The sequence below is a fragment of the Schistocerca cancellata genome, chromosome 11, assembly GCF_023864275.1.
Source record: "Schistocerca cancellata isolate TAMUIC-IGC-003103 chromosome 11, iqSchCanc2.1, whole genome shotgun sequence".
NCBI classification, from domain to species: domain Eukaryota; kingdom Metazoa; phylum Arthropoda; class Insecta; order Orthoptera; family Acrididae; genus Schistocerca; species Schistocerca cancellata.
Window position 1 is genome coordinate 34,319,607 of NC_064636.1, and position 17,678 is coordinate 34,337,284.

General features: G+C 40.3%; 1 long non-coding RNA gene across 1 annotated transcript; it reads left to right on the top strand.

The window, feature by feature from the left end:
* Window positions 1-824: 824 nt before the first annotated feature.
* Window positions 825-4,176, top strand: LOC126108526 (uncharacterized). Its single transcript, XR_007523544.1, has 2 exons — window positions 825-2,918; window positions 2,969-4,176. It is a non-coding gene; the product is annotated as an uncharacterized LOC126108526 (long non-coding RNA).
* Window positions 4,177-17,678: the final 13,502 nt, after the last annotated feature.

The following is a 17,678-nucleotide window of genomic DNA, read 5'->3' on the forward strand; positions in this document are numbered from 1 at the left end:
CATGGGACTTTCAAGTATTATAAACTGGTTGCTGCACGAGGTCCAATATTTTAATTTTGAAAAGGCTAGATGTCAATTCACCACATAGGGGAGATAGTGAGTTGCAGACAGGCACAACAAAATGACTGCTGCACATGTGAGTGCTTTCAGCTAAAAGGCCTTGTTCACGGCTAGACACCGTGCTCATTTGTAAGAGTTGTGGTTGCATGAATGTTTGTGTAGGTGTGTGTGTATTTTCTACATTTCAAGAAGGCCCTTTGGCTGAAAACTCAGGCATAAAAAAACAATGCTGCTATACATGTCTGGGACTCTACAGCTTATCTGCATGGTATCAATCTATACATTTCTTAATGTAACTTATATCCTGGATTATCCATTGTTTGATTTCAATTTAGAGTGTCCTTTCACACTGCAGAGCATTTTTGATTAGCCAGAAAGAACCCTTGTGATGAAATCATGGGTGTTCAGTGCAGAACTACACGTTAAGAACTACGTACAGCATAGACATCATGACACAGCACTGACAGTTCTCAACATTAGTTCACACCTGGGGCAGCCACAGGTACTGAGAAGCATACAGGCAGCACATTATAAAAGTCGGATTTTTGCGATGGGTGAGAGCTGGGACCATACATCGTGTACTTTTACTGAGAAGCAATGCAACTCCATTAGTAAGGTGTATATCACTGCTAAGATGACCAGTTCATTAACAGTTACTTATCAAGTGATGAGCTTTCAATGGTATCACTTCATGTTTCCAAAGGGTAATTTTGATTATGTAAGATGGGCAAGGTAGTCAATAAGAATCAAATTCTGTAAGGATATACTTTTTATTGACTCAGTAAAACTCTTATAACTATTACAGACATCTGAATAAAACAAATGTGGGATTAAGTTTTAAGTGACCTACAGTCAGATATCTCTAGTTAAAAATAATGCTTACTAAATGAAATATCAAAGTCCAAACACTTCAAGAAAACAAGAACATTTTTCCCACTAAATCCAAAATTTATATCTTTATCGAAAGCTTTGAAACAAATAAGGCAATTCAGTACAATTACAGTTTCAGGGAGCCAACTTAGTTGGTGAAACAAAGATAATAGTGTGAGTGAAACATTACAACACTCATGGCTAAAGTAATCTAAAACTGAGCAGTATTTGCTTAGCTCAGTAAAGGTCACACAAAACAACAAAGTATCAGGTAAACTCAAAAAATAAAAAAAGGGTATGTACTGTGTACATTAAATTATGCCCAACACTGGGTGTCAAAATGTAACAAATTAGGATAGGGATATGACATGTGGGCATTATGTAAATCAAATAATAGTGAACACCAAAAATAAAGTAAATTGGAAACAGGATCTGAAAATGCCATCGATTAAAACATGAGATGTGAGTTATTCATTTGCACTGAAACACATATGCTTAAAAGCTCTAAGCTCTCACAGGGATCAGAGTAGATACATAGTTTTAGTTCCATATACAAGGTGCGTTCCGTAAGTAATGTGACCAAATTCATAAAAAAAAATCATTTATTGGATATATTCATACTAATAGTCAAAAATTTTCAAAATAGCACCCTCTTGTGTCAATACACTTCTGGAGGTGGTGTTTCCATGCGTGGAAGGCATCCTGGAATGCCTTTTCCGGTATGTCCTTTAGAGCTGATGTAACGTGCCTGGATGCTTTCAATCGTGTCACAATGTTTTCCTTTCATGACTCCTTTTAACCGTTGCACCAGAAAAAAAATTGGTCGCATTACTTATGGAACGCACGCTGTATTTACATATATAGTGAGCAGAAACTCAGATGTAGGTAACTGCAGAGAACAAATACATAGATAATTTCTTTTTGACTGTCACAACAGCCTCAATACATCTGAAGGAGAACATTACTCCACATGCTGTATTTCAAATTACATTGAGGAATAGTGCGACTCCTGCAAATTTATTTCAGTTTAACAGCATCACTTCTTCAGTGCAAAGAAAATAACACTCAACAGCAATGTTACTAATTTAAGAGTGCTAAGCTACTTCCAGGATGGCTACTCAAACTTGGAAAATAATTTCCTGACAATTCCAGGTCTGAGGAGGATGAATGCATCAATACATTGCTGACAAAGTAATGCTAAGAGGGAAAGGTGGTGGTAGGGAGGGGGGGGGGGGCGGCGGCGGCAGCTTGGGCGGAGTACCACAATAATGACTTTTCCTTTATCTCAGCTGTACTATATACCAGCCATAAGCAGTTGTTTTACTAATTTTTAACCACCACAAATTTAAGTGGAATAATATCAATGTAAGTAACACTCTTTCAAATATTAGGTATTTTGCAATTTGCAAAACTGAATTTCAATGCTACATTGGATCACAGAATTCCTTGGAATTTTATAACATTCCTGAAATTCCCCGAGTTTTTCCTGGTAAAATGCTATTCTACATGTACATAGGTAGTCTGCAAGCCAGCATATGGTACACAGCAGAGGGTAGCCTGCACCAGTACTTGCTGTTTCCTTTCCCGTTCCACTCAGAAATAGAGCCACTGCCATCTTGTCCTTAGCAGTGTGTATAATTAAAACATTTAAAAAGAGTGCTTTTAAGTGTGAAGTTCGTGGCAACAAATATAATTATCGGAAAACGGACGGCATATTTCCAGAGCATACCCACAGCAGTCTAACAAAATGGTTCCTCATGTTACAAATAATGAACCTTCACATTCCTATCAGTGCTAGATATGTGAAAGAGTTTTACTCGTAAAAGAAGTTTAAAACTCGACCAACAAGACACTCGTGGCATAATGAAGCTGGAGAAGAGGTTGAAGTGTATGACATATACATTTGAAGCAGAGTCAAAAAAGTGTTGGATTGATCACTTGCAAGCTACTCTTCAAATACATGTGAAATCTGGAGTTCACTAGTGAAGGTGAATTTTTGTCTTCAAATACATGTGAAATCTGGAGTTCACTAGTGAAGGTGAATTTTTGAAGTGGAAAGAGGAAATTGAACATACTACACAATCCAGATTCGTCAAACACCGTGACAAAGTCTGTCGGCAATTGCTCAATCTGTAAGTGTTTGCCATCATTCAGGTCAGTTTGTTTCCAAAGGTGAAGGGATGAGACACCTCAAAATGGCAGGTAGTAACACATTTGATGGAAAGTGCCCTGCAGAGATGAAAGTCCTCTATAAGGATGAAAATTGCCTTGTCAATTGTGTGTCCACTCGTGTTGGACATGATCTAGACTTAAGTCATTTGAATCTGACACCATAAAAGCATAGCTGCAGACATTGCTGTAGCAATACTGTTTCCCATTGTTCTTGACAAAATTTGATCAACAGTGCAGGATTCAAATTCAGAGAGGGTACATCTCACAAATTTGCAGGACTTGCATAACACTGCAGCTTCTTAAAATTTGGTTTGAAAGTCAGACAGACATCAAAATGATGCCATCAGCGTCGAAGCTTGGGTACGAGAAATTAAGGAAAGTGATAATCCATGTGCATTATTTTGTAAGCTTCAAAAAATAATCACTGACTAACATCTGGAATTGACAAGTGAGGATTTCATGTTAGTAATAATCAACACTGCACAAAGTGAATTATTGGCAAAATGTGGAAATGATTGTATTTGTGTCAATGGGACAGATGGTAGAAATGTCTATGATTTACAACTTACCACAATACTAGTACTGGATGATATGAGGCAAGGATTTCCATGCACATTTCTCATTTCAACAGAAACGACTGAGGTATAAAATATATTTTTCAACTATGTAAAGACTCAGGTGGGACAGATCTGCCCCAATCACTTGGAACAGAGCAATGGGGCATCCTAAAAAGATACTTGAACGGCACCTGGCATGTGGATAGAGCATGAAGGAACAACATTAACAGTAAAGCTCTGCATAAGGACAAGAGAACTGGGATGTACAAGCTCGTCAAGACATTAATGCAGGTAAGAGATGTTTCCATATTTGAAAAATCACTGCAAAAAGCACTCTAGAAGCTCTATAGTGATCCAGATACATCCAATTTTGTCATTATTATGACCTACTATGAAAAAAATGCAAACTGTTGGGCATATTGTCACAGGATGCAAGTTGGACTCAATACCAACATGCACCTGGAGAGTATGCACAAGGCTTTGAAATATGTACATGCTAATGTGAAGGAAGTGAAAAGGCTCGAAAAAGGTATATCAGCACTGACGTCGTTTGTAACTGCAAAGCTGTTTGATAGGCTTACTGTGATAGTGAAAGGAAAGGTAACTACTACAATAAAAGACATTCGTGCTAGGCACAAGTCTATTTTAATGGATGACTTCATTACTAAGGTAGACAGTGGTTGGGAAGAACATCCTTCAAAATCTAAAGATGTATGCTCTGTCAAGGACAATGACGTTAACTGCAAGTGTAAATAAGTGTACAGTCAACAGTATTCTTTCATGTGCATTGACTATAGTATTAAATTAAATATGTGTAAGCACATTCATATTGTTTGCCAAACAGAAAAGAAGAGCAGAGGTGAAGTTCCCTTGCAAAATCCTTTACTGTCAGATGCACTTGTTATTGATGCGATTGATGATATGAGATTAATGACGATTGATGAGAGGGAAGCAGTTTTTGTGCAAGTAAGCACAAATGCTACTTGCAAGAACCAAGAAGCAGTATCAATTGAAAAGAAAATGGTTGTCTCAATGTTTTCAGAACTCACCGCTGAAATTAAGCTAGCCAAAAAAAACTGTGACAATGTTGAAGGTGAATGTAGGCGCTGTTAGAACCCATAGTGATGGCTCTCTTATCAGCCCAGAATAATAAGAGAATTTGAGCGTCAAGAGGCTGACAACATATATTAGAGTGAGTCAGACAAAGATGTGAGTGAACCTGAAGACGGTCATATCACAGACGACCAGGAGGATGACGAATTCGATGTACTGCCATTTGAGGTTGATTCATACGACGAAGGAGATAGACATGTAAGGAAAATTTTATATGGCGGAAATGGGTATTGTTGGAACACTCATCCCTTCCTCAAAAAAGCGTGAGAGTGCTAGCAAAGAATACAGTGGTACATGCACTTGGTGCACTAGACAAGGCAATAAACGAAACGTCTCCCCTGAAATTATTTGAAATGTTGTTTACTAGCGACACAGTTTCACTAATAGTTACATACACAAACCAAAAAATTGCTAATTCGAAGGAAAAATTCATGTCACCCCAACAGTTAATTGGAGATACCAACCAAAACAAAATAAAAGCTTTATTTGAATATAATAGAGGGAAACATTCCACGTGGGAAAAATATATCTAAAAAGAAAGATGATGAGACTTACCAAACAAAAGCGCTGACAGGTCGATAGACACACAAACAAACAAACACAAACATGCACACAAAATTCAAGCTTTCGCAACAAACAGTTGCTTCATCAGGAAAGAGGGAAAGACGAAAGGGTGTGGGTTACCCTCTCCCTTAAAACCCACATCCTTTCGTCTTTCCCTCTCCTTCCATCTTTCATGACGAAGCAACCGTTTGTTGCGAAAGCTTGAATTGTGTGTGCGTGTGTGTGTCTATCGACCTGCCAGCGCTTTTGTTTGGTAAGTCTCATCATCTTTCTTTTTAGATATAAAAGCTTTATTTGGTATACTTATGAGTGGAGCTCTAAAAAATGTGCATCTGAATTGTACTGATGCATGGTCTGTAGTACACAGGTCCCCATTTTTCCGAGGAGTTATGCGGAAAACCGATTAAAGTTTTTGATAGATAATCTAAGGTTTGATGACCAACATACCAGACTGCAAAGAAGAACGGCAGACAAGTTTGCTGCATTTTGTGATTTATGGTGTATGTTTGTCAAACATAGTCAAGAATTATACACTCCCTCTGCCCTCCTAACCATTGACGAGGCACTCCTTAACTTCAGAGGCAGGTGCCCATTCAAAATGTACCTGCCAAGCAAGCCGGACAAATACGGGCTGAAGATAATTTCATTATGTGACGTGAAGACTTATTATTTTTATGCAGGGATTCCATATACGGAACGAACGGGAACATTACAATCGATTACTGCTTTGCATCTTCTGAAGTAGCCGACAAACTGGCTGACAAAAAGTTGACAATGGTTGGCACCTTACGCAAGAATAAACCAGAAATACCTGAATCCCTGCTTCAAACCAAGAATAGGCCGGTGTCTTCATCTGTATTCATATACAGGAGAGAAAAAATGTTTGAGTCATACAATCCGAAGAAAAATAAAAACGTTATTCTTTTGTCAACGATGCACGACATAGGTGAAATAGGTGAGAAGACGAAGAAATCTAACTTAATACTTTCCTACAATGATAACAAAAGGGGAGTTCATGTATTTGATTTACTATGCCACAGAAAGACCACAGAACGAGAAACCAGGCGCTGGACAATGCGATACACGTAAGGGCTTTTAGATGCATCGGGAATAAATACCCACGTCTTGTATAAGGATAATGGCGGCACAAACAGCCTAAGCAATTTTCTCAAGTCATTGGATTTCGGGTTGATTGAAGCAAAAATGGAGGACAGAATCACGAGAAGAAATTTACCCAAAGAGCTTCGCATAACCGTGGAACAGATTTTGACACACATTGGGAGCGATATTCCAAGATCAGCAGCACAACCAGAAACAATCTAAAAAAGTGGACAATGATTTCTTTGCAGTCGAAAAGAACACCGAAAACGTTCCTTTGAATGCAGTGTCTGTTCGAAAGCAGTGTGCAAGGACCAGCGGAAAAATATTTGTCAAAGTTGCCATAATAGATCAGTTTGAAAATGTTTGGTATATTCAAAGTATCATCAAATTTTGAAAATAATTTATGAAATCTGTGTTTCCTTTCACACGAGGAACTATTTTTTGTAGTTGTTTGCTTTATACCTTTTAACAATTTATATGTTATTTCCTTCAATGATTCTTATGCGTTTTGATTTATTCTATTGTTTTGCAATTTCATAACGAAGGGTAACTGAATGCAAAAAATAAGTGCAGTGTCATATTTCTGCATATGACAACCATGATACAATAAAATGCATTGATATTATAGTTATGATTTGGTTTGTCAAATTATGAAACATAACTATACTTTGTAATAAATGTTTCATATTGTGTGATTATCACTTTATGTTCCTCCAGATCCTCTTTTGTGAAACAAATAATTCAGAAAAACGTTGGGTAAATTTTTACCCCACCTCGTTATTTATGTCTCGGGATTAGCACCTTGTTTCTCTAGGGCTAAATGTTTTAGTTACACAAACTGCTAAGAAGTACTTCTAACAACACAACATGTGGACTACAAAAAAGAGGGAACACGCAATTTATCACTCTACAAAAAGCAACAAACACATCGATGCACTACAAGTGACGACGTCCAAAGATCATTACTCGGCACGGACAAAGCCTTTACACGTGCACTCGGTTGGCACGGAGGGGGTCAATGGGCAGGGCTTATGCTGCAAAGTCCGGGGCATTCGCTAAAACGTTTCCTGTCCGCTCTGCAACGCGCACTTGCCCTTTGTCAGCACCTGTCAGTACTACGTGGGGACACGGTACTCGCCACTGTTGGCAGCTGCTGCCCTCTCTTGTCACTCCTCTTCACTACATGGAGGGTCCACCACCATTTCACCTCCTGCAATGTTTTTCGGGCCTGGACCTTCGCTACTAAATGTGACATACGCACTGCCATGATTGAATAATTCGTTTGAGCGGGTGCCAGAGAGCAGTTTGCCAGCGCGAGAAACAAGGTGCTACTGCGCATACATGGCTACGATGATTTAGAACGTTTGCGCTTGCTACTTGCAGTGCTCCTACATTTCTCGGCCCATTTCTGGTTGTAGTCACATGTGAGGTAGCTGATCTTCAGTTGTTACCGTTACCGTTTAACGTCGACCGTGTGCAGTAGCAACAGCAACGACTTTTATGGGGACGAGGTGACGCAAAGTAAGATTATTTGTTAATTGTGAAAGTGTTCTGTGAATATTAATTATGTTTGAGAATATGGAAATTCTATTATATGTATGTTATTTTCAGACTACGAGGTAATGGAAGAGTTCTTGTTTTCCATTCACTTCGCACCCAAGAACTGTATCGTTAATGCCCCACACCAGAACTGTTGCAGGACAGGGAAGCAACCTTGAAAGTTGTTGAATTCTATAGAATTCATAATGAACGGTTCGCTAAGAGCCGAGACCGGAAGCGGAAGCAGCAATTCTGGAACGCGTGTCCATTCTATCAGGGAAGCTTCGGGAAAGACTTTTTCGCCAGCGCAGTGTGAGAACAAATGGTTACATTTGCTACATACTTATAAGGGTGTAGTGGACAACAACAAGAAATCAGGCAGAGGTCGAAAAGATTTCGTGTACATGAAAGAAATGGACGAGATCTTTCAGAAGATGAGCAACATTTACCCTGAGGGCTGGGTTGATGGTGCAACTAAGCTACATTCAATACTTCATACATTCATCACATGAACTACTTTAAAAGGCTTCTAGTTTATAAGGGTTTTTTATGTGCATTTCTTTAGATGTTGTGGTGAGGGCAGCAACCAACGAACAACCAAGCAACCAGGCTGTCCCAGGGAAAGTTTAATTCTTTGATTGAAATATGCTTACATGCTTGCTGACTGCATTTTATGACATTCATACAAAGCTACTGAAGTATGTTTAAGTGCTTCGTATGGAGTACTTTCCGAGCAAATGATTTCTGATAGTTTCATTTGTACTGTGACCTAGGTGTTAACTAGTAAAAGCTAAGGGTCCATGTGGGTGTGAGCATTGTAGTTTCATAGACTTGTTGTATATGTCCTTCCTACTTCTGTATCTTTTAATTTATGGTTTAAGTGCATAGGTTATTTTTACATTCATCCTCTAAGGTAACTGGATGTATCACAATTTTGTTTTACCACTATGTGTAAATATAAAAAATTCTTTTTTTGATTCGTATTTGCAAGATATCGGTTGAAAGTTTTGTAGGTCGCCAGTTCTCTCAGTGGTAACTGTGGGAGTATGGTGGATGTTTATGTGAACTTTTTCATTTTTCAGTGCACTGATTCACTGATAGTTCCGTTCAAATTTCTTTATAGGTAGTAATCTGCCAAGCAAATATGACCCCAGTTTGCTTTGTAAACTAGCAATGCCAATAATTTACTTGGTTAGAGGCACTGTAATTCATTTCTTTATTTTTGCATTGCTTAATATGCATTTTATCATTGCAAAATACTAGAGTTTTTGATTATTCCTTTTATAGACATTTAAATTAATTGTGCCTAAAAGTATTGCTATTTCACCAAGTTCATTCTCTTTATCCAAGCAAATCTGATTTTACTCTATTTTTAGTGCCTTCTTTGAAGTACTACATTATTTTCATCACTGGGTAAGTTCTAACATGACTATGATGGAATACTTTTTCTGTGCCACACTTCTGTATGAGCATGTAGACAATTTTTATGCACGAGTAAGGACTCTGCAAGTACATCCCCCCCACCTCCCCCACAAGAAGCTTAAAGTCAAGAGTTGTACACGAAGAGATACCCAAGAAAGGAGGAACAATTATTTAAAGGAGAGGCTTGAGATGGAGTGCAAGAGACAGAAAAAGGGAGACCAGAGGGAAAATGAGAAGCTGGAGTTGAAATGGTCAAGCCTGGAACTGAAATGTGTTTGCTGGAGGCAACATTGGCAGCCAGTAAGCAACATGCAGAGCGTAATATGCTCCTCAGGAAGTATTTTGAGGCTCGGATGTGTTATCCTCCAAAATTTCATTTCTAATTTTTCCTTCATATTGTGCCCTTTCAATTTTTATAATTCATATATGGGCAATTTTGCTAATTACCTCTTGAACTCTGTGCTAGACACCATATTAGCGCAGGTATACGGATTAGAGTGCAGGCCACAGCACCTCAGCGTGCAAAGCGGATCGTGCGCCACCAGCAGTCGAAGGGTTAATTACACACGCCGCTAAGTACTTCTAACAACACAGCACTGCTACTATAATCAACCGCAGTAAAACACGTGGACTACAAAAAAAGAGGGAACAAGCAAATTCTCACTCTACAAAAAGCGACAAACATATTGATGCGCTACACGTGACAATGTGCAAAGATCATTACTCGACACGGGCAAAGCCTTTACACTTGCACTCGGTTGGCGTGGAGGGGGGTAAATGGGCGGGGCTTGTGCAATTTCTGGGGCTTTCGCTAAAACATTTCCTGCCCGCTCTGCATCTCGCTCTTGCCCTCTGTCGGCACCTGTCAGTACTACGTGCCGACACGGTGCTCGCCACTGTTGGCAGCTGCTGCCCTCTTGCGTCACCCCTCTTCACTACATGGAGGTTCCACCACCATTTCACCCCCTGCACTGTTTTTCGGGCCTGGACCTTAACTACTAAACAGACATTTGAGCAGTTGCCAGGGAGCAGTTTGCCAGCACGAGAAAAAAGGTGCTACTACACATACATGGCTACGATGATGAACTTGCACTTGCTACTTGCAGTGCTCCTACATTTCTCGGCCCATTTCTAGTTGTAGTCACATGTGAGGTAACTAATCTTCAGTTGTTACCGTTAATGCTGAATGTCGACCGTGTGCAGTAGCAACAGCAACAACTTTTATGGGGACGAGGTGATGCAAAGTAAGATTATTTGTTAATTGTAAAACTGTACTGTGAATATTAATTATGGTTAAGAATATGGAAATTCTATTATAATATGTTATTTTCAGACCACGAGGTAATGGAAGAGTTCTTTGTTTTCCATTCACCTCGCACCCAAGAACCCTTTCGTTAATGCCCCACACCTGAAACATTGTAGGACAGGGAAGCTACCTAGGAAGTTATTGAATTCTATAGAATTCATAACGAATGGTTCGGTAAGAGCCGAGACCTGAAGCGGAAGCAGCAGTTCTGGGACGCGATGTCCATTTTTATCAGGGAAGCTTCGGGAAAGACGTTTTCGCCAGCACAGTGTGAGAACAAATGGTGATGTTTGCTACATACTTATAAGGGGCATAGTGGACAACAATAAGAAATCGGGGAGAGGTTGAGAAGATTTCGTGTACCTGAAAGAAATGGACGAGATCTTTCAGAAGAAGAGCAATATTTACCCTGAGGTCTTGCTTGGTAGCACAAGGAAGTTACATTCAATACTTTGTACATTCATCACGTCAGCTACTTTAAAAGACTTCTAGTTCATAACGGTTTTTGATGCACATTCTTTAAACGTTGCGGCAGAGGCAACGTCCAGCAAACAACCAAGTGACCAGGTTGTTCCAGGGTTATCAGGATACTTGACGGAGGTTAGTTTTTTCTAATTCTCACTCTGATTCTGGAAAGTTTAATTCTTTGATTGAAATGCTTGCTGAGGGTGCATTTTATGACATTCATACAAAGCTGCTAAAGGACGTTGAAGTGCATTTTAAGGAGCATTTTCCAAGCAAAAGATTTCTGATAGTTTCATTTGTGCTGTCGTAACTGTTAATTACTAAATGCTAACAGTCCATGTGAGTGTGAGCATTGTAGTTTCATAGCGTTTTCTTGTGTGTGTCCTTCCCATTTTTTTTCCTTTAATTTATGATTTGTGTGTGGATACGGAATGGGCAAAACTCACAGGTGCAATCTACAACTCAGCAGTATTGGCCTATGGAAAAAAGGAAAAATAAATAAGGACTGGTACGAGCAAAATTTGGAAGAAATGGAACCAGTCACTGAGGCTAAACAGAAAGCCCTGCTTGCTTACAAAAGAAACCCAAATGAAAGACCTAGAAATGACCTACGAAAAGCACAGCAAACATCCAGGAGATGCGCAAATAACTACTGCCTGAATTTATGTGCGGGTATACAGAAAGCGGCCGATTCTGGGGATTCTAAGGCAATGTACGATGATATTAAGAAAGCAGCTGGACCAACTGTCAGAAAAAGAGCTCCTCTGAAGTCAAAGACAGGTGAAGTCATTACTGAAGAAGGCAAACAAATGCAACGCTGGGTTGAACACTACCTCGAGTTGTATGCAGCCGAGAATGAAGTTAGCAAGGATGCATGTGACGCCATCAAACAAATGCCAGTTATGGAAGAACTAGATGAAATGCCTACTATGGAAGAACTTAGTAGAAAAATAGATTCTCTTTCTAATGGAAAGCCCCAAGTGAAGATGGGATCCCTGCAGAGGTTATTAAGTATAACAAGTCTGTTCTTCTCAAACATTTATATTCACTCATCGCAACCAGCTGGGAAGAAGGTTATGTCCCGGTGAGTATGCAGAATTTGAGGATAGTTTCTCTATATAAACAGAAAGGGAACAGAAGTGACTGCAACAATTACCAAGGCATTTCATTACTAAGTGTAGCCGGGAAAGCTTATGCAAGAGCCATCCTAATACGATTACAAATCTTAGCTTCCAGAATCTACCCAGAATCTCAGTGTGGCTGCAGGCCTGGCCAATCAACCATAGTAATTATCTTCTCCTTAAGACAGCTACAAGAGAAACGCCGTGAGCAGCAGAGGCCACTTTATATTGCTTTCACTGACCTTGTTAGAGCATTAGATTCAGTGAGCAGAAATAGGCTTTTCAAACTGTTGCAGACGATTGGATGCCCACCTAAACCACTACAAGTAATTCTCTCGATGAGAAAACACAAGCAACAATCTGGTCCAATGGTAAAACAACAGAAGCATTCCCTATTAATAGTGGTGTGAAACAGGGGCAAAGCCTTTACACTCACACTCGGTTGGCGTGGAGGGGGGGTAAATGGGCGGGGCTTGTGAAATTTCCGGGGCTTGTGAAATTTCCGGGGCTTTCGCTAAAACATTTCCTGCCCTCTCTGCACCTCGCTCTTGCCCTCTGTCGGCACTATGCGTGGGCACGGTGCTCACCCCTGTTGGCAGCTGCTGCCCTCTCGCGTCACTCCTTTTCACTAGGTGGAGGGTCCACCACCATTTCACCCCCTGCACTGGTTTTCGGGCCTGGACCTTCACTACTAAACGAGGCAGACGCACTGCCACGACTGAATAATTCATTTGAGCAGTTGCCAGAGAGCAGTTTTTCAGTGCGAGAAATAAGGCGCTACTGCGTATGCACAGCTACGATGACGTAGAACTTCCGCACTTGCTACTTGTGTTGCTCGTACACTTCTCGGCCCATTTCTGGTTGGAGTCACGTGTGAGGTAGCTGATCTTCAGTTGTTACCGTTACCATTGAACGTCGACCTTGTGCAGTAGCAACAGCAACGACTTATGGGGACGAGGTGATGCAAAGTAAGATTATTTGTTAATTAATTGTGAAAGTGTTCTGTGAATATTAATTATGTTTGAGAATATGGAAATTCTATTATATACGAGGTGTGGCTAGAAAAAACCGGACTAGTACTGGTGAAACAATAAAACGAATGCAATAAGGCTGAAAGTCGCAAGGCCTGTCACAAGACTCTCGCTTTGCCTACTGCTAGAGTTTCATCTGCCTCCTGCACTCAGTCTGCCCGTGGCGTCTGTTTTAAGTAGTTGACGTTTTGTCTGTGCGTCGGAAAATTTTGAGTGTACAGAAAGAACCGCATGTTAACATCAAATTTTGATTCAAACTAGGAAAATCTGCAAGTGAAACGTTTGTAATGTTACAACAAGTGTACGGCGATGATTGTTTATCGCAAACACAAGTGTGAGTGGTTTAAACGATTTAAAGATGGCCGCCAAGACACCAGTGATGACACTCGCACTGGCAGACCATTGTCAGCAAAAACTGATGCAAACATTGAAAAAATCGGTAAACTTGTTCGACAAGATCGCCGTTTAACAATCAGAGCAGTGTCTGAGTTAACAGGAGTTGACAAGGAAAGTGTTAGATTCTTCATGAAAGTTTCAACATGAACAAAGTGTGTTCAAAAATGGTTCCAAAGTGTCTCACAATTGAACAGAAGGAACACCGAAGAACTATTTGTTCTGACATCCTGGAAAACATTGAAAGTGATCCCACCTTCTTACAAAATGTTATTACTTGCGATGAATCGTGGTTTTTTACTTACGATCCCGAAACTAAACGCCAATCGATGCATTGGAAAACTCCTAGTTCTCCACGACAAAAAAAGCACGAATGTCAAAATCGAAATTCAAGGCAATGATGATTGTGCACATTGATTGGGTACCAGAGGGACAAACAGTGAATCAGCATTACTACATTAGCGTCCTGGCTACCCTACGTGAGCAAGTACGGAGAAAACGGAATGATTTGTGGAGAAAAACAGTCATGGATCCTTCACCAAGACAATTCCCCAGCTCACAGTGCGTTGTCAGTGAAGACGTTTTTGGCAAAACACAACATTCCCATCTTAGATCATCCACCCTACTCACCTGATTTGGCCCCCTGTGACTTTTCTTTTCCCTAAAGTCAAGTCAGCTTTGAAAGGAACTAGATTTGAGACTGTTGAAGCAGTAAAAGAAAAAGCGACGGAAGTACCGAAAATGATCTGCAGCATTGCTATGAACACTGGAAAATTCGTATGGAGCTGTGTAGAGACCGAGGAGGAGAGTACATTGTAGGAGATAACATGAAATTGTAAATAACTGTAAATAAATGTTTTTTCCAGCATCAGTCCGGTTTTTTTCTAGCCGCACCTCGTATATCTGTTATTTTCAGACTATGAGGTAATGGAAGAGTTCTTTGTTTTCCATTCACCTCGCACCCAAGAACCCTATCGTTAATGCCCCACACCGGAACCGTTACAGGACAGGGAAGCTACCTTGAAAGTTGTTGAATTCTATAGAATTCATAATGAACGGTTCATTAAGAGCTGAGACCTGAAGCGGAAGCAGCAATTCTGGGACGCAATGTCCGTTTCTACCACGGGAGCTTTGGGAAAGATGTTTTCGCCAGCGCAGTGTGAGAACAAATGGCAATGTTTGCTACATACTTATAAGGGTGTAGTGGACAACAACAAGAAATCGGGTAGAGGTCGAAAACATTTCGTGTACACGAGAGAAATGGACGAGATCTTCCAGAAGAAGAGCAACATTTACCCTGAGGGCTGGGTTGATTGTGCAACTAAGCTACATTCAATACTTCATACATTAATCACATGAACTACTTTAAAAGACTTCGAGTTTATAACGGTTTTTGATGTACATTTCTTTAGACGTGGTGGAGGCAGCGACCAACGAACAACCAAGTGACCAGGCTGCTCCGGGGAAAGTTTAATTCTTTGATCGAAATATGCCTACATGCTTGCTGACTGTGCCTTTTATGACATTCATACAAAGCTACTGAAGTATGTAAGTGCTTTGTATGGAGTATTTTCCGAGCAAATGATTTCTGATAGTTTCATTTGTACTGTCTGACCTTTGTGTTAACTAGTAAATGCTAAGGGTCCATGTGGGTGTGAGCATTGTAGTTTCATAGATTTTTGTTGTATATGTCCTTCCTATTTCTGTATCCTTTAATTTATGGTTTAAGTGCATAGGTTTTTACATTCATCCTCTAAGGTAACTGCATGTATCACAATTTTGTTTTACCACTATGTGTAAATATAAAAAAATCTTTTTCAATTCGTATTTGCAAGATATCGGTCGAAAGTTTTGTAGGTCGCCAGTTCTCTCAGTGGTAACTGTGGAAGTATGGTGGATGTTTATGTGAACTTTTTTCATTTTTCAGTGCACTCAGACTGATAGTTCCGTTCAAATTTCTTTATAGGTAGTAATCTGCCAAGCAAATATGACCCCATTTTGCTTTGTAAACTAGTAATGCCAATAATTTACTTGGTTAGAGGCACTGTAATTCATTTCTTTATTTTTGCATTGCTTAATATGCATTTTATCATTTCTAAGTATTGCAAAATCTTAGAGGTTTTGATTATTCCTTCTATAGACATTTAAATTAATTGAGCCTAAAAGTACTGCTATCTCACCAAGTTCATTCTCTTTATCCAAGCAAATCTGATTTTACTCTGTATTTTTAATGCCGTCTTTGAAGTACTACATTATTTTCATCACTGGGTAAGTTCTAATGTGGCTATGATGGAATACTTTTCTGTGCCACACTTCTGTATGAGCATGTAGACAATTTTTATGCACGATTAAGGACTCGTGCAAGTACATCCCCCCCCCCTCCCCCACAAGAAGCTTAAAGTCAAGATCTGTACACAAAGAGATACCCAAGAAGGGAGGAACAATTATTTAAAGGAGAGGCTTGAGATGGAGTGCGAAAGACAGAAAAAGGGAGACCAGAGGGAAAATGAGAAGCTGGAGTTGAAACAGGCAAGCCTGGAACTGAAACGTGTTTGCTGGAGGCAACATTGGCAGCCAGTAAGCAACATGCAGAGCGTAATATGCTCCTCAGGAAGTATTTTGAGGCTCGGATGTGTTATCCTCCAAAATTTCATTTCTAATTTTTCCTTCATATTGTGCCCTTTCTATTTTTATAATTCATATATGGCCAATTTTGCTAATTACCTCTTGAACTCTGTGCTAGACACCACATTAGCGCAGGTATACGGATTGGAGTGCAGGCCGCAGCACCCCAGCGTGCAAAGCGGATCGTGTGCCTCCAGCAGTCAAAGGGTTAATTACACAAACCGCTAAGAAGTATTTCTAAACCACAACACTGCTACTATAATCAACCGCAGTGAAACACGTGGACTACAAAAAAAGAGGGAACAAGCAAATTCTCTCTCTACAAAAAGCGACAAACATATTGATGCACTACAAGTGACAACGTACAAAGATCATTACTCGACACGGGTAAAGCCTTTACACTCTCACTCTGATGGCATGGAGGGGGGTTAAATGGGCGGGGCTTGTGCAATTTCTGAGGCTTTCGCTAAAACATTTCCTGCCCGCTCTTGCCCTCTGTCAGTACTACGTGGGGAAACGGTGCTCGCCACTGTTGGCAGCTGCTGCCCTCTCTTGTCACTCCTCTTCACTACATGGAGGGTCCACCACCATTTCACCTCCTGCAATGTTTTTCGGGCCTGGACCTTCGCTACTAAATGTGACATACGCACTGCCATGATTGAATAATTCGTTTGAGCGGGTGCCAGAGAGCAGTTTGCCAGCGCGAGAAACAAGGTGCTACTGCGCATACATGGCTACGATGATTTAGAACGTTTGCGCTTGCTACTTGCAGTGCTCCTACATTTCTCGGCCCATTTCTGGTTGTAGTCACATGTGAGGTAGCTGATCTTCAGTTGTTACCGTTACCGTTTAACGTCGACCGTGTGCAGTAGCAACAGCAACGACTTTTATGGGGACGAGGTGACGCAAAGTAAGATTATTTGTTAATTGTGAAAGTGTTCTGTGAATATTAATTATGTTTGAGAATATGGAAATTCTATTATATGTATGTTATTTTCAGACTACGAGGTAATGGAAGAGTTCTTGTTTTCCATTCACTTCGCACCCAAGAACTGTATCGTTAATGCCCCACACCAGAACTGTTGCAGGACAGGGAAGCAACCTTGAAAGTTGTTGAATTCTATAGAATTCATAATGAACGGTTCGCTAAGAGCCGAGACCGGAAGCGGAAGCAGCAATTCTGGAACGCGGTGTCCATTCTATCAGGGAAGCTTCGGGAAAGACGTTTTCGCCAGCGCAGTGTGAGAACAAATGGTTACATTTGCTACATACTTATAAGGGTGTAGTGGACAACAACAAGAAATCAGGCAGAGGTCGAAAAGATTTCGTGTACATGAAA